Below are 19319 nucleotides of genomic sequence, written 5' to 3' on the forward strand. Positions count from 1 at the left end.
TCATTACTCCAGGCTGTTTTCCTTTATGTGGATTTCCCTCTCAGGGACCCTGATTATTATTTTGAAGTTTGATCTCAATGGGCTTATTCTAGCCCATCAGAACTATTTTTACATCTACAAACCTCAGAGAGGGTCCTGGTTCTCTTTTTTCTGGGAAATTTTTCAGCCTCCCAAGAAGAGGATACTTGCAAATACAACTTTCAAAAAAGAAAAGAAAAAAAGTACCACTTAGCTCCATTCACAAGCATCCAAGATCCTAATAAAAACTGTCCAGAGATGAGTGATGAGAATGTTTGAAAACAGCATTTAGGCCCAGAAATGGGAAGCTAAAATGTTCTGCCATTCTAAATAACTGGGGAACTGGGGAGAAAATGCACTAAGAAAAGTTTAATAAAACTTGATACTTTGAGTTCCTTGCTTAGATATTATTAAAAGTCATGTCTGCACGTCATCATTGGTAGGTATTTATGAAATGCCCATTTGAGCAGGTCATAGCATGGAGTGCCATAGGGAGTGAATGAGAGACCCATCCAAAGTACTCATAACCTTGGAAGAAACATTTTTATGATCTAAGTTTTGCTTAAATCTATATTTCTTATCCTACTCCTCCTATCTTTATGCCTCATTCCCCAGTCTGGTGACTAAAGTATTAATTCTTAATCCCCAAAGACCTCTCTGAGGCTTTGCTGCCATTAGGCAGACAAAAGTAACTGAGAAGGAACACATTCAGTTTGAGCATTAAGTAAGCATGATATGGGGCACAATTTAGAATCGTGGGTAATTTGCAATCTTGTGTGTGAATTAGCATTACCATGGTGTATCTCAAGAGGTTCTAGCTAAAGTCAAGTCGTCACTCTTCCCAGGGAAGTCTAGATATGTCTAACTAGGATAGAAAACAGAGACGAGTTTCTAGTTTCAAAACAAAAAAGGTAAGTTAAAGCAATTGTCAGTGATATCTGAAATGCGATTGGGAACACTGCTGTAATCTCTGTGGCTCATGCAGGTGCAGGGAAATATGTGTGGTGACATTTCAGAAGTTTTGAAACTATGCCGAGACTGCTCATTTCCACATTAAAGAGCTAAGAGCTACTGCACGCTGTGAAGACAGACACAGTCCCTTTTACCAAGACCTGCAGAAAAGTGACCTCTCCCACTTTTCTCTGCTTCTTCAGGATGGCAGCATCACTACAGAGAGATTTCTGATAGCCAGGATGTTGTTTTCGATGTTAATAAAGTCAGTTTCAGGGACTACAACACATCAGAATTGTATACTGTTCATCACAGCATCATTGGGGAAAAATAAGTATTTTACAATAAAGGAGGATTTTTTTCCCTCACAGTGGTTAAAGAAAATGGTCATTTATTTGTGTCTATAGTTAATTTAGATGAACTAGTGAGCTGACAGACAAGTAACACAAGTGAAGAAAATAAATTTTTTAAAAAGTGGTTTTCACATCAAACTTAAACTAAGCAAAATATTTTGTCCAACAGTATATTCTTCATAGTTTTTATCAAAAGGAAAATGACAAAAAGTCTGTGTGAGTTCAAGCTAGGTCTAACTTCGTTGAATTGTGTTGTTTGAGTGAAATTTCTCTTTGGCGTTTGATCCCAATGCCTTCTCTCTTTAAAGTTAAATGCATGTTGCTCATACCACCAATTCCTCACTTCTGTCCTTCCCAAACAGTGTTTCATGCTCTAGTTCTCTCTTCTGATGCTGTCTTCCTCCCCCATTCAAATCCACTCTTACCCAGCTGTCAGAGCAGAAGTGAGTGGGATACATCAGTGACAAGTCTAGTCCTACCCAACAGCTTTATAGGTTCTTTAGAAGCACATGGATAAGCTACAGAAATAATCTGTAATGGCGAACAAAAAACATCTACACCAGGCCTATTACAAAGAAATTTTAGGAAGATTTAGTCACCCTCAACTCACAGACTGGCTCTGCCTAGTATATGCAGAAATAGGGTGACCAATGTTTATATAGTATTTTTCCTTTAGTTTACAAAAAAACTTTTCTTAATGTGTAAGGCCTTGATTTTAACCCTATACCTTTGAATTAAATATTATTAGGTCCATTTTCCTGATGATGATGCTAAGAGATAGTGAGGTTTGTCTACATGTAGCAAGGTTGGATTCAAAGCCAGATATTTAGACTTCAGAGTTTACGTTCTTTCCACTATCGCACTGTCTTAATACTGCTGTTATGGTTCGTATTGAGAAAACAAAACAAAACAAAACAAAACAAAAAAAACAAAAAACAACTTGACAACCATACCTACTTTTATTACTAGTGGCTTACAAGTAATGAATGGCTGGCCTATGCCAGGCATTTTCCTAAGCATTTTGCACATTTGCTCATTTGACATTCCTAATGACTCCATGTTATTATCCCAACTGTTTGGTGAGAGAACTGAAGCCAGAAACCTGCAGGGAATCTCTTTGCCCACTGTCACACAGCTATGCTGACATGAAGGTGTCTTCCCACATCTAGGTACTACTTTCCTGACCCCCTTCCTCTGACCCAACTTTTTTATTACTCAGTCTCTAATTCAGAAAACATCACTACATTTAGCAGAATTTATACGGGATTTCAAAAATCCTTGGAATTGTTTCTCTGCTGACCAACAATTCTACATCCTTGAAGGGTGAAGTGGGGCGGGACAGAGAGGGGTGGAGGGTGGAACTGAAAAATATCAAATACATGGAAAGGCTGATAATGCGCTGAGCTAGTCTTGAGTTTCTACCCCATGTCTTATTCTTTGGCCATACATATTTTTGAAGTACAGTACATTTGGATTGTAGCTGTTAGAGCTGTTTGCTTATTTATGCTAACTTGGCTATTCTCATACATACAAAGCAAAAAACAAAGGGTTTCAACTTCATTTCACAATGAAAGTTCAATCACTATCTGGACATTTCTACTGTTTAACTTTTTTTTGTTGAGTTCGTAGGTGTTCAGAATGGTTTGATCCCTATTCAGCTGAATTCCTGAGACCAGACGAAATCCAGGTCTCCTACTCCTCTGCCATCTTGCTCTGCCCCCTCCTCTATTTAACTTTTGAATAACCTTCAATCACTTGGATGATACAGGAGTTTGAACTAAAATGTATAAGAACATATAATTAGTGACTGTTAATGCAACTGGCCTTTGCAAGAAACACATCTGCATACATTTTGGTAAAATTGTGCCATTTGCACTTTCCAGCCTGTTTCCTTGCTATAATTACGCTCAGACTGTAGCCATCCATATATATCTTGGGAATGCCTGCACATGAGCTGAGTGTCATTACAGGTAATAGAGAAGATAGCAATAGTATTGTAGTGGGGATATCTTTGGTATTTTGTGTTACTGTTGCTACAATTCAGGTTTGAGTTTCAGGTTAGCCAGTTATTGACTTACAAGCTTTGGAAAATGACTTAATGCTCTAACCTCCTTTTACACATGTGTAAAGCAGGGAAAAAGGTTGATGTGAAAATCAAATGCTTTAAATTACATTATAGTCTTGAAAACTATAAAATATACATTTTTTTTCATCATTTCGTCTTGAGGTGGTAAATATGTGTCATTTATGCCAACACTATTCTACTAGTTCACAGCAAATATTGCTGATTATAGCAGTCTTCTCAAGGAGCGTATGTGTATTTACATGCTCATTTACTTACATATTTATATTTAGAGTCCTTCTCAACATAGCTCTCCAGATGGTCACTACCAATCTTCCAGAGATGCACATTAGATAAACTTTCTTTCTAGCTTGGTTTAATTCATCAAATTTCATTTGTGTTTGGAGAAATTATGATTTATTCATTGAGTCAGCAAACATTTATTAAGTACCAGGGAAGGTACTAGGTTTGATAGAAATATGAATAGAGTATACTTCTGATCTGGACCTCTCGAGCTGGTGGAGGAGTCAGATATGATTATAGCAGGATGATTAGTATTATAATGAAAGAAGCAGAGAAGGAAATGCTTATTTATGCCCCTTGAGGTTAAAGATTTGATTAAAGCAGCCTTATAGACTAGGTGTGTGATTTTTCAAAAGCTGTAGCAGCATACTGTCCCTTAGGTGGATAGTAATCAGGAGTGTGCCCAGTGCTATGAGGTGATCTGTACTAAGAATGAGAAAGCCAGGCCCTTAAATTCAAAGTTTTCTTGAAACCTATATATGGGACATGTGCACTTCAAAGGAATATTTGATAGTAAAAGATGTTCATGTAGTGATAGGGAGTTTATTTAAAAAAAAGAGCAAGAGAGATTAAAACCCAAACCAACAAACAAAACTACCATAAGGAAAAAGTCAAATTGCAAAAGCAGATTTCAATGACTATAGTTCTAGTGAACTTAATTACTCTTTCCAAGAAATGATCAGAGAAATAGGGTCATTAAAGAACCCTTAAGTCTCATCTCTATCTGTAAGAATATCTCTTCTTTTAAGGGTTCATCTCTATCTGTAAGAATATCTCTTCTTTTAAGTGGCATCTAGCTAGACTTGTTCTAAAAATAATTTGTAATGGAAGCCTAGAATCCGGCATAAGTTTGTCCGTTGTTAGTTATAAAAAGAAAAATTAAGCCCAAAGTTAACAGAAGAAAGGAAATAATAATGTTTAGAGTGGAAATAAATGCAATAGGGACTAGGAAAGATCAGTGAAAAGAAAAGCTGTTTTTTCAAAAAGGTAAACAAAATTAACAAAACTTTAGCTAGACAAACTAAGAAAAAAGACTCAAATAAAATCAGAAAATAAGACATTACTACTGATACCACAAAAATATATAGAATCATAAAAGACTACCATACACAATTTTATGTCAACAAATTGGGTAACCTAGAAGAAATGATGTCCTAGAAACACAACCTACCAAGACAGAATCATGAAGAGATAGAAAATCTGAATAGACCAATTACTAGTAAGGAGACTGAATCAATAATAAAAAACCTTCCCACACACAAAAGCCCAGGATCAGATGGCTTCACTGGTGGATTCCAACAAAGATTAAAGAAGAATTAATGCCAATCCTTCTCAAACTTTTCCAAAAAACTCAAGATCAGGGAACACTCCAAACTCATTTTATGAAGCCAGCATTACTTGATCTCAAAACCAGACAAGGACACCATAAGAAAAGAAAACTACAGGCCAATATCCCTAATGAATATGGATGCAAATTTTCAACAAAACATCAGCAAACCAAACTCAACAACACAAGAAATGGATCATGCACCGTGCCCATGTGAGATTTATTCCTGGGATGCAAGAATGGTTCAAAATCTCAGTCAAAAAACGTAATCTACCACATTAACAGAATGAAAGTTAAAAATGATATGGTCATCTTAATAGATGCAGAAAAAGCATCTGACATAATACAATACTCTTTCATGACAAAAACCCTCAACAAACTGGATATAGAAGAAACATATCTCAACATGTAAGTGGCCATTAGGACAAACTCACAGCTAATATTATATTCAATAGTGAAAGAAGCTTTCCCTCAAAGATCAGAAACAAGACAAGTGTGTCCACTCTCATGACTCTAATTCAACACAGTACTCCTAAGTCCTAGCTAGAGCAATCAAATCAGTGAAGAAATAAAACACATCCAAATCAGAAAAGAAAAAACTAAAATTATATTTGCAGATGATATAATCTTATACATAGAAAATTCTCAAGACTCAACCACAAAACTTTTGTAACTAATAAATAAATCCAGTAAATTTTCAGGATATAAATGCAACATGCAGAAATCAGTTGCATTTCTATGCAGTAAAAATGAAATATCTGAAAAAGAACTAAGAATACTATCCCATTCATAATAGCATCAAAAATGATAAAATACTTAGGAATAAATTTAACCTAGGAAATGAAAGATCTGTATAATAAAAACTACAAGACTTTGATTAAAGAAATTGAAGATGAGACGAAATCAGAGAGGGAGACAAACCATAAGAGACTCTTAACTACAGGAAACAAACTGAGGGTTGCTGGAGGGAAGGTGGGTGGGGGAATGGGTTAACTGGGTGATGGACATTAGGAGGGCATGATGTAATGAGCACTGGGTGTTATATGCAACTGATGAATAACTGAACTCTACACCTGAAACTAATGTAAGCTATATGTTAATTAATTGAATTTAAATAAAATGAGATAAAAAAGAAAAAACAACTGAAGATGACATAAACAATAGAAAGATATCCCATGTTAGTAATTCAGAAAAATTAATGTTGTTAAAGCACCCATACTACTCAAAACTATCTATAGATCTGATGCAGTCCTACCAAAATTATATGGCATTTTTCAAATAGAAAAAAATCCTAAAACTTGTATGGAACTACAAAAGACCTTGATTAGCCAAAGCAACACCAAGAAAGAACAAACTTGAGACATCATATTTCCTGATTTAAAACTATACCACAAAGCTATAGTCCTCAAAACAGTATGTACTGGCCTAAAACCAGACACATAAACCAAGGGAGCAGAACAGAAGCCAGAAATAACCCCCCATATATACAATAAACTAATATTTGACAACAGAGCCAAGAACATTCAATGGGGAAAGGACAGTCTCTTCAATAAATGGTGTGGGTAAAACTGAATAACCATATATAGAAAAATGAAACTGGACCCCTATCTTATCTCACTAACATAAATTAACTTGAAATGGATTAAACACTCATGCAAAAGTTCTGATACTGTAATACTCCAAGAAGAAAACATAGGGAAGAAACTCCTTGACCTTGGTCTTGGCAATAATGCCTTGGAACTGATGCCAAAAGCACAAGCAACAAAAGCAAAACTCAATAAATGGGGTGACGTTAAACCTAAAAGCTTCCGTACAACAAAAGAAACAATCAACAAAATGAAAGGACAAGCTACAAATTGGAAGAAAATATTTGCAAACCATATACATAACCAAATCCAATAAGTATATACCAAATCCAACACATACATAAAGAAGTCATACAACTCAGTAACAACCACCTCAAAACAAAACAAAACAAAACAAACACCTGATTAAAAAATGGGCAGAGGAACCAAATAGACATTTTTTTCCAAAGATGACATCCACACGGACAACAAGTATCTGAAAAAAGTGTTGACTGTCACTAAACATTAGGAAAATGTAAGTCAAAAACCAAAATGAAATATCCCCTCACACCTGTTAGGATGATTATAATAAAAAGGAGAACAGATGTAGTGAAAAGAAGGAGCACATGCACCCCAATGTTCCATAGGAGCAATGTCCCCAGTAGCCAAGCTGTGGAAGGAGCCAAGATGTCCTTCAATGGATGAATCAATAAAGATGTGGTTTACATATACAATGGAATGTTACTCAGCCATCAGAAAGGATGAATATCTACCATTTACAATGACGTGGATGGGATTGGAGAGTATTATGCTAAGTGAAATAAGTCAGTCAGAGAAACGCAATTATCACATGGTTTCACTCATATGTGGAACATAAGGAATAGTGCAGAGGACAATAGGGGTGGGAAGGTGGGGAAACTGACTGGGAAGAAATGAGAGAGGGAGACAAACCATATGAGACTCCTGACTCTGGGAAACAAACTGAGGACTGTGGAAAGGGAGGTGGGTGGGGGGATGGGGTAACTGGGTGGTGAGCATTAAAGAGGGCACGTGACGTGATGAGCACTGGGTGATACACTCAATTCATGAATCACGGAACATTATATCAAAAACTAATGATGTACTATACCTTGGTGAATTGAATTTAAAGAAAAAAAGAGCAGTGCCTTTAAAAAAAAAGAGAGAGAAAAGACAAATGTTGGTATGGGTATGGAGAAAAAGGAACCCTTGTGTGTTGCTGGTGTGAATGGAAACTCGTCCAGCCACTATGGGAAACAGTTATGGAGATTCCTCAAAAAAGCAAAAAAAGAACATAATCCAGCAATGCCACTTCTGGGTATAGACCCAAAGGAAATGAAAACAGTATATCAAAAAGATAACTGCACTGCTATGTTTATTGCAGCATTATTCACAACAGCCAAGAATTAGAAACCACCAAAGTGTCTTCTAATGAATGAATGGATAAGGATACGGATATTTACATAAGAAGGAAATCCTGTCATTTGCAGCAATATGGATGGCCCCGGAGGGCATTATGCTTAACGAGATGAGCCAAACAGAGAAAGGCAAATAGTGTATGATATCACTTACGTGTGGAATTAAAAAAAAGCTAAACTTGCAGAAACACAGAATGATGGTTATCAGCAACTAAGAGGCAAGGGAATTGGGAAGACATTAATTAAGGGTACAAACCAGGAAGCAGTAGATAAATAAGTTCCAGAGATCTAATGCACAGCACAGTGATTATCACGGATGATACTATATTATATACCTCAGAATTGCTGGGTGACTACATCTTAACTGTTCTCACCACAAAAAAGAAGCGATAATTACGTGGTAGGATAGAGATGTTAGCTAAAGCTATGGAGGTAATCATGCTGCAATACATAGATGTATTTAATGAACACATTGTGCACCTTATATTTACACAATGTTATGCCAATTATATACCAATAAAAATGTGTATTAGACAGTAATATATGCTAGATGTCAAGAATACAAATATGAGTTCACAATCTAATTTCAGTGTGTTTATAGGAGAGACCAAATGTCAATTTCTATAATTCATTGTAATAGACATTGAGTGAGAATTTTCCACTGTGATTTCACATGTCCTTGTATCACCCTCCCCCACACACAGCTGTTCTTCCTCACCATCTTTTGCCAAAGACATTGATTTCTGATGGTGTAATACACCCTCCTTCCCATTCTCTCTCAGTAAATCCAAATTGTCCAATGATTGCTAATACCCAAGAAAAATTCCTCCCTTTTGGGAAAACCGTCCTTGAACAATTGTTGGTTAATTGTTTGCCAACTGCTGGGGAAATAATCACAAACTAAATCTCCCAATCCGGAAAACTTCTCCACAAGGAGAGTAAAGAAAGTAAACAGTTTTACTATTAATGAATGAGCATTAAACCAGAAAGTGGTATGTACCACAGGCAATGTGCTAAGAGACTGAAGACAGGAAGACAGGAAGAAATCACATCCTCTCATCCAAGCAGATACTTTGCCTACATTTTCTAAAGATAAATGATAACTGATGCTCAAGGTAAGAGTATTTGAAAGCACCATGTGTCATACATAGTTCATCCTAATTGACTAAGTAAATAGGGGTGATTATATGTATTACCTGTTTTTATATAAAGGGAAAATAAACTTGTCATATTTTTATGATAGGAGGCAGTTTTGCAACTTGGAGCCAGGCACCTGCTCAAGTCAGGCTCCTATCTTGCCCTAGAAACTGGGAAAAGGGATGCAAACTCCTTTGATTCTTATATTTCAATAGGGTTGGTTTCCAGATCCTTGAGAAAGACATTCAGGGTCATAAAGCTGGCAAGAGGCTTAATAACTTCTAAAAAGATTTACATGCATTTCAAAGAGATAGAAAAAGAACTTACAAGTTCTCTAAAATAAATGTTCTAAGGAAAAGGATAGCACTCTCTTTATTTTCAAAAAGAATTAAGCATCTTATTTTTAATTTATATTTATTTTTAATTTATATTTGCCTTTACGCTGTTCTTAAAATAAGCTGAAAATTATGTAAGCCCTCCTGCTGAAGTCCTATAAAATTACTGCCCTTATTTCTCTTGTTAGAAAGATTTTTGGAGTCTTCTGCTAAGCATTTTCAAACAAAGTCTTTGTTAATAGTGCCATGATTGATTTTCTTCCATATTAAGCTATCTGGTGGAATCACACTGTCCTTAAAGTATAGCTCAAATTAACTTAACATGCATTCCATAGATTGTGGTCAATGTCTACAGCAACATTCTTGCAAATATCAAGGGTTCTTATGTTCTTATCGATATACCTGACTTAGCTCCCAACCTCCATAATTAGCTCAGTTTAGAGATCCTCTTTTAGCAGTGTCCTGCTATGTACCTAGACATCCCAGAGATGGAATTCTGTCCTTTGGTGCAGAATACATATTTGATATTTGGAATGATGGATAGGTCTGTATTAACATCAATGAAATCAGTTTAATATTAATCTTAGGATAATTCTGTTCCTAGGTCCCTCTGCAATATTCAAAATTCTAGCTGAAATCTTCTATATATTATACTCTTTTCTCCCCCTCCTCTCTTCTTCCCTTTTCATTTCCTACTAACAAATTTCTCTTCATGATTATTGCATGATTATTTGATGATCGCTTTTGTTATCCTGAAGGCTGCCCAAAGGAGCTTACCTTTTCCCCCAATGGCGTAAAAATGAGAAGGAATTTGTACGTTCATCTGTGTGTTTATGTATGCAACTCCAGTTTTCAGATTAGACAGAAAAAATTTACTTTGATTAGAGCTAAGCTTTTTGGGTTATCAACAGAAAGGTGGATCACAAAATTTTTTTTTCAGTTTAATTTCTATGCTAAAAACAAAACATACAGGGTATGAATATCAGGTATTTGTTTTGAAAGCATAGGCACATGAGCTTATAATATTTAAATTATTGAGCCTAGATTTTGAACAATTAATTCATAGGTGACTGGCATTCCAGTTTGTTCTCTGTAATTCCATAAAAATATATCTTCTCTTCATTAGGAAACTAATTTACTAAATATTATTAACATAGCAGGTTGAAAACACTTAGCCATAAAAAAGCTAATAAACATCTTCTGAGATACCATATTTGAAAAGTTTACAATCTCTTCCAATCATAATTCAATTTTGCTAAAAACTCATCAGATAAACTTGTGTATTCGACATATTCTGTTTCTACAAATGGTTACTATTTTCAGCATCCTTGATGAAGTGAATCGATGTGATCTTACTCATGATAATAGAAAATACTGCAAGATGTTAACAATTATCACATTCAAGTAAGAAATAGGATGCATGTGATTATTTGATCTGTTCACATTTTATAGAAATTCTAGATTAGCTAGAGAAAAAGGTTAGCCAAGAGGAAACTGTGAAATTATTTAATTCAGAAGGGTTTAAAACATATTTATAATGGTGTGATGGGGGTTGGGACATGTTTATCTGAAGAGACCAAGATCCAATAGGGGAAAAATAGGCTCAAAAGTGACACAGAAGGAAATTCATTCATGCTGACTTGTTATTACATCTGAGATTCATATTTCTAATTCCTGACATATTGTGTTAAATTTGGGCTAATATAACATTAAGAACGTTATTTTTGTTAGGTAAAGTGAATTATATAATAGCATGTAAAGGTAAGGATTAATGGTACACTAAAAAAAATAGGATTAGATCATAATTCACTTTTCTTACTGATCTCTGTTGATAAGGAGAGAAAATATATTGGGTGAAAGATCCTTAAGGGGCAACTGTTTCTTTAATACACCCCAGTAGTAATGTGGATAGTGTTTGAATTGATCTATGTTTAAAGTATTAGGAAACAGGAAAGTATTATATTTATATATAGGTAGGATCTGAGGCAGTAATCATTATAACTTTGATTATAAATTCATACTCTTATTGACATGTTAATGGCGCTGCCTACAGCATTTTGGGGAGCAATGGAGTTAACTGAGAAACGTCATAGAGCCTAATTGTGAGACTAAATGGATATGCTCAATCAGTACATCCAATGCACTAGTGTAGGTTACTAGTATGCCAAATTGATCCTTTCAGCTCTTGGGGCCTAGAAGGCTTTGAAACAGCTGAAGTCCCAGGATGATAAGCAAATAACACCTCTCTCTGCCCAAAGTGACTGAGCAAATATTATCACTATGTTCAAAAATTTGAGAAGTATTGCAAGAACACTCCGGATGAACATGAGAAAAGCTAAAGTGAGAATGGCTTTTCTAGCAAAGATTAATGGAAAGAATTAGAAAGATCTTGAGTTTGAGTCTCGGCCTCAAATTTGTGGTGCCTCAGTTTACTCAACTGAAAAATGTACAAAATTTCATTTACTTTAACATTTGTTTTGATGATGAGATAATATATGAAAATCCCTTTCTATAACTGCACAGAGCTACATGTGTGTGTCCTCATGCAGGCTGCTACTTCCCAGGTCCAGCTACACTCCAGAGCAAAATAGCAACTGAGTGAGTGCTCACCAATGCCTCAGAGATGAATAAATATGTACTTGTGTTATTAGAACTAGAGTAGTACCATGGAAAGGGGAGGGGTTTGTAGAACAGACTTGGATTTAGAACTTGGCTCTTGAGCTATTGAGCAAAATAGTCCATTTGAACTGTCAGAATATTTTCTGAACACTGACACAAAACAAATCATTAAAATACACTTTGTAATGTTATTTATAATGTTTCTTTCCATCTGTCTACCCACCTATCTACACACACACAATACCTTCTTCATGTGTAAAACGGGGCTAATAAGACCTACACACAGGATTGTGATAGTGAAAATAAAAAATAATAAATGTAATAATGTAAGTTCTATGTCACCTAATCTTGGCTTTTTTTCCCCCTGCAGTCTTCATCCTGGTCATTTTAGCAGCGAGTTTTTCAAGCTCAGTACATTAATGTATTGAGATGGGTAATTCCTTGTTGTGGAGGGCTGTCCTATGCATTGCAGTATGTAAAATGTCTCTAGGCATCACCAAATGTCCTCTAGTGGAAAAACTGCCTTTTTTTTTTAGTGTTCCTTTAAAAATGAATGACTCTATTTACAAATCATGTTCTCAACACATAACTTCTTTTTAAAAAATTTTTATTATGTTCAGTTAGCCACCGTATAGTACATAGTTTTTGATGTAGCATTCAACGATTCATCAGTTAAGCATAGCACCCAGTGCTCATCACAGCACGTGCCCTCCTCAATACCCATTACCCTGTTACTCCCTCCCCCCGATGGTCCTCCCCTCTGAAACCCTTCAATAGATGAATGAATAAAACTGCCTTCTTTTGAAAGCAATATAGGTTTTTCCAGGATGAGAAACCATTCCCAAACGGGAGATAATTGATAGGCACCATGTACTAGCCTTAATGAGTTACAAAGGATGAAGATCCCAAAAGAGGATCCAAAGGTGATACTCCAAACAAAGAGATGCCATCCTCTGACAGACAATGGTAAAAAACAGTATGAGCTATCTGAATTCTCTCTAGTGGCTAGTTTTGACTAATGCTGGACTCTATCACTATTGTTATATTATTACTATCATTATCATTTTAGTTACATTGGGTAAATTGAATTCATGTTGTGATTAACTGATTAACTGATCTCTGGAGTCAACTGCATTTAAGAGTACCATGTGTACTGAGAACAAATCACAATAACCTTAGATCATATGGAGCTGATGATACAACACAGTAACCCATGTTGCCATGTTGAAGTAGAGCTATCTACGATGACGTGGATTTAGTCCTCCTTGCTGTCTACTTCAAGCACTCTGATGCAGACTGCAGCAATAAGAAACCTGGCAACCAACCCCCTACTGTGTAGCATTGGTTTCTAAGGCAGAATCAAGACCATTCCCTTCCTAGGTCTCATTAGTAAATTTTTGCATCCTTTGGGGTCTACATCTACTAGGTAACAATATTAAAAAGAAAGTTGAAGATGGTACACAGTAGGATATGGGATTCTGATATATATGATTTTCATATATTAGTCACAGTAGATGAGAGGGAAGAATGAAAGATGCTTATGTAGTACATGCTTGAAGATGTGGTCTTCCAGGCACTAAACCATATAAGGAAGAAATGCAGACTGTGTTTGATGAGACAATTTAGTTCTATTTCTGATAGAGATTCAAAGAGTAAGGGCAGAGATTTACCTTTATTTAGCAAAGTCATACCTGATGAATTCCTATGCATCAACACAAGTGGGCTATGCATTTCTTTTTATATCTGTTTACTTTAAGCCTGACAGTGGTTACTTAATAGCAGCCTAATAACTAAGAGCAGAAAGGAGGGTAATCTATATTCTCTTTCTACTGACAAATCAGAGTCAGCTTACTTTTTCCTTATTAAAAAGAAACAACAAGGCGATACCATCAAGATGGCAGAATAGGAGGTTTCTGACTTCAATCCCACTCACAAAAAGACTGACTAGAAGCAATCCATAGACAAGACACCTTGGTGAAAATCCCAGAACCCAAGGGTTGGGCAGAAGCCTCTCCCAGGACCAGAGACTGAGAAGAGCCACAATGAAAGGGTAAGAGGAGTGGTTTCATGCTGACTGCTTTGCTCCTTCCCCAGGCCAGCACAGTGACACACAGATGACTCCCCCAGCCTATGGCTTCTCCAGTGAGCAAAAGAGAGCCCAAGGTGGATATCCTTCTCCACAGCATTGTAGGATACTACCCAGGAGGGTACTTGGATTTTGCCTCATAGGGACCACTGAAGTAATTGGGGTGCCTGGACCACCAGGGATCAGACAGAGCTGGAGAAGGGGTCATGGGTTACAGCAACTAGTGCATGGATATTGGCAGACCATGTTCCTTATGGCAGTGGCGCCCAAGCTGAGACCCCAGCCATGGTCCCATCTGGCCAGAGAACTCAGTTGGCATTTCTGCCTGGTTTGGGTCCCCAGACAAGGGACTTATCGGCTGTGGAGTCCATTCTATGGCCCCACCTGGACAGGAAAGCAAGTCAGCAGCTCCATCCAACTGCTGAGTATAGTCTCCAGGCCTGCCCCACCAGAAAATCTTGCCATAGATGCCAGGAAGCTGCAGAGAACATTCCATGGCACACTACTGCAGGGAAACTAATCAGCAGATCCACGCAGCTACTGAGCATAACCCCCATTTCCATCTGACCAGGAAGCCCAAACAGTGATTTGAAGCAGCCTTAGAGCCCAGCCTATGGTACAGGCAGGTCGCAGAGCTCCATCTAATGGCTGAGACCAACCTACTGGCCCTTCCCATTTGCTCAGCACAGCCCCTGGTGCCACCCAACCAGGAAGCCTGGATAGTGAACCTGCCCAGCCACAGAGTACAAACTCCATGCACACCTAACTGTGGGGCACAGGATGGAGGCCCCATAGGATCAGAGAGCCTGGCCAGTGGGTTCATCCAAAAGCAGGGCACAGCCTGCCCCTGCCCAATGGTGGAGTTCAGCTTGCGGTGCTCCAATTTTGGAGCACAGCCTGAGGCCCTGTCTGATCGTGAAGCTCTCCCTGAGGCCCTGCCCAAACAATGTCCAGACAGCAGTACTATCCACCTGAGGAGCACAGTCTGAGGCCCTATCTGACGAGGAACAATTGAAGACCCCTGCTTACAGCACCAACTAACTGCAGGCTGCAACCAAAAGCACCAGGCTGCTGGGGAACACACCCTGTGACTGCACCCACCCAGAGATGACTGTGGAGCCCAGCTGGTGGCCGATTTAAAACAGAAAGTTATAGCTATTAATAATTACTTTATGTAAGTGGATTAAATTCTTAATCAAAAGAGTGGCTGGATGGACTAAAAAAAAGAAAATCAAGATACCAGTGATATGCTGCCTACAAAGGACTCACTGTAGCCTTAAAAGACACACATAGATTAAAAGTGAATGGATGGAAAAATAAATTCCAAGCAAATGCTAACCAAAACAGACCAGGGGTAGCTCTACACGGAGAGATAATTTGGAGATACCACAGGTTTGGTTCCAGACCACCGCAATAAAGTGAAGACTGCAATAAAGTGAACCACATAAATTGTTTTGTTTCCCTGTACACATATGACAAGTTACATTTATATTATACTGTAGTCTATTAATTATCCAACAGTACTAGATCTAAAATGACAAGGTATATACCGTAATTAAAAACGCTTCATTGCTGAAAAACGCTAACCATCATCTGAACTTTTAGTTGGCCATAATCATTGATCACAGATCATACACTAAAAAAATAATGAAAAAGTTTGAAATATTGTGAGAATTACCAAAATGTGACACAGAGACACAAAGTAAGCACATGCAATTAGAAAAATGGTACTGATAGGTTTGCTTGATACAAACCTTCAATTTGTAAAAACCACAATATCTGTGAAGTGCAATAAAAAGAATTTCAATAAAACAAGGTATGCTTGTACTTAATTGCAGACAAAATAGACTTTAAGCTAAAAATAGTCACAAAAGACAAAGAAGTTTATTATAGAATAATAAAGGGGTCATTTCACTAATATAACTATTGTAAATACTTGTGTACCCAACACTGGATCACCTAAATATATAAAGCAAACACTAACAGAACTAAAGGAGAAATAAAAACCAATACAATAATAGTCCAGACAGAAAATCAATATGCAAATAGTGACACTGAACAACACTATAGATCAAATGCACTCCACCCCAGAGCAGCAGAATCAGAATTTCAATTGCACATGCAACATTCTCCAGGACAGATCTTATGTTAGGCCACAATACAAGTTTCAACAAATTTGAGAAGACACAAGTTATATCAAGTATCTTTTCTGACCACAATGATATAAAAACCAAAAGCAGTAATGGGGGAAGCCTGGAAAATTTACAAAGAGTAGAAATTAAACAACACATTCCTGAACAACCAATGTTTCAAAGAAGAAATAAAAAATGAAATAAATATCTTGAGGCAAACAAAAACAGAAATACAACACACCAAAACTTATGGGATGAAGCAAAAGTAGTTCTATGAAGGAAGTTTATAGTGAAAAATGCCTACATTAAGTAAAAAAAACAAAACAAAAACAAAAACAAAAAAACCCCAAAAAACTCTTAATGCCTACATTATGTAAAAACCTTTACATTAAGTAAAAAGATCTCCTATAACAATCTGACATTTAAAGAATTCACGTCAATCCTTTTCAAACTCTTTTAAAAAACTGAAGAGGAGGTGACACTCCCAAACATATTTCACCAGGCCAGCATGAGGACACCTACAAGAAAACCACAGACCAATATCCTTAATGAAATAGATGCAAAAATCTTTAACAGAATATTAGCAAACTGAATTCAACACCATGATCAGGCAGGCTTCATCCTCAGATGCAAGGATGGTTAAACATAAACAAATAAAAAAATGTGATACAGCACATGAACAGAATGAAAGATAAAAGTCACATGATCTTCTCAATTGATGCAGGAAAAGCATCTGACCCAATACAACATCTTTTCATGATAAAAACACACAACAAATTGGGTATAGAAGAAATATACCTCAACATAATAAAGACCACATATGACAAACCCATAGTTAACATTATACTCAACAGTAGATCAGGAACAAAACAGCACTCTCACCAGTCTTATTCAACATAGTAATGGATGTACTAGCCAGAGCAATCAGACAAGACAAAGAAATAAAAGGCATCCAAATCAGAAAAGAAGTAAAATTGTTTGTAGAGGATATAATTTTATATACAGAAAATCATAGATTCTACCCAAAAACTGTTAGAATAAACAGATTTAGTAAAATTGCCTAACATTAAGCTTTTGATTGTCATTGCATCCATTTCAAAAGTCATCCATCTTAAATAAATGTTACCAGCTATGTGACACAGCTACTAGCAAAACAATCAGACAGGGGATCAGGCCTCCCCTACTCATGAATTTTCTCTTCCAGTAGGTCCTGAATAACCTAGGTAACTTACCAGTTGAGGGAGCCCTCTTCTCCTTTCCCATGCCCTAATGTTCACTCTTACGCTTTAAATTAGCCAATAAAGGTTGAACTTGCAAAACTCTAGACACCCCACCCTTGAACCCTAATAAAGAGAAAGCCTCAGGTCTACACTCACTTTGTTCCTTTACCCATGACCTCACTGTGTGGCCCTCAGTTAAGCTGTACTCCCTTTATGACCTGTGAGTAATAAATCTAATTTCTCAAGTTCCTTGATGGTTTTTGAAGTTTGTCCTGCAATCAAAATAAGAATGACAAGGGCTGGTCCAGCCACAACACTTGGCTGAAACTGACAACAATTGGGTACAGTACAGGATTGCTTGATTGCGTTTGCAATTCACTGAGGGGAAGGCTCTTTAGTGGCAACTGGCTTAGTAAAGGGCTAATCCAGGAGGGTAACACCATTTGGGAAGACAGCATCATCTGCTGTGCTCACCATAAAGTTATACACTGCTGTGTATTGCTTCTGTCATGTGTTGCCTGAGGTACCCATCCTGAAGTGTCACTGCTGCTGTAATAATTCAACAATCTCTCCAGAATAGCATGATCAAGGTCATAGGGTTTAATGAGCTAGTTAAAACAATAGTTATAGAGGCCTTAATTAAGTACTTATACATGTAAGTGTCCTCCATGCCTTGGGCCAAGCTGAGCTACAGAGTGTGGACTGGATCACAGGGCTATTAGTACCACCCAAGGTGAGCCTTGGGGGTAAAGCCATAAAGAAAGGATATTCTGGTAGGCAAGGAAGAGGGAGACCTCCCCCTATGACCACTGAGTCAATGGGTCATCCTAGGTCTATGTGTTCTAACCTGACGAGTGAAATAGCTTCATAACATGAAACTAATGGCACCATAAAAGGGGAAATTCAGCTTTCAGAGGGCCTGTGCTCTCTATGTGGCTGCCTCACCTGCAGCTATTGCTCTTCATCCCCCAGCTTGATGGAATTTTACAGGTTCCTTCCCTAAAGAATTAATGGACTAATATAGATGTCCTGAACACCTTGTGCCTATGCATCCTAAAACCCCTAAGGAGGTTCACCAGGTCCTTGATAAATGCAAACTCCTCCAGGGAAGCTTCCTGGGCACTGCTTGATTCCTCTATATGCCAACATACAGAGGCTCTGGTATTATGCTCCAAAGGCCTAGTGACTTTTCCCAAGTACACTGTGAGGGCTGAGCAAGTGGAGCTGGACTCCAATCCCAGAGAGGTCAACAGGGACACCATAGAAAGGGAGGTGGCTGCTTATGAAGAGGGCTCACAGGGATGTCTTCCACAAATTTTCCCAGTAACAACATGGAAGATCAAGACAACAGGAGAAGCTGAAATGGAAAATTATACTGTAACTGAAATTTGAACTTTAAAGATTTTATGCAGCAGGAAGGACAGAAAGGAGCTGATTGGCAGGTGTTTGGAACAGGCTCTTAATTGTTATGTAGGGCTGCCAAAATGTGCCAACTGGCAGGTATCTCTAAAAACCCTAAATTCCATAACCTTCCACAAGATGCATCAGGGCTATATGTATGTTTCCTCTGAGATACCACAGATCCTAAACCCCCTAGCTTTCCCCTGGAATGGTACAGTACAAAGAAACATGCTCCATGAGGCACTACGATATTTTATCGGGACTGCCAAAACCATTTAAAAGGTACTAATGTTGATATGGTTGATATGGTTGCCAGACATGGAGGAGATTCTCATTCAGAAGTCTAGATACTCCAGACTTAAGTCCCTCTACCC

This window comes from Zalophus californianus, chromosome 9, assembly GCF_009762305.2.
Source record: "Zalophus californianus isolate mZalCal1 chromosome 9, mZalCal1.pri.v2, whole genome shotgun sequence".
NCBI lineage: Eukaryota > Metazoa > Chordata > Mammalia > Carnivora > Otariidae > Zalophus > Zalophus californianus.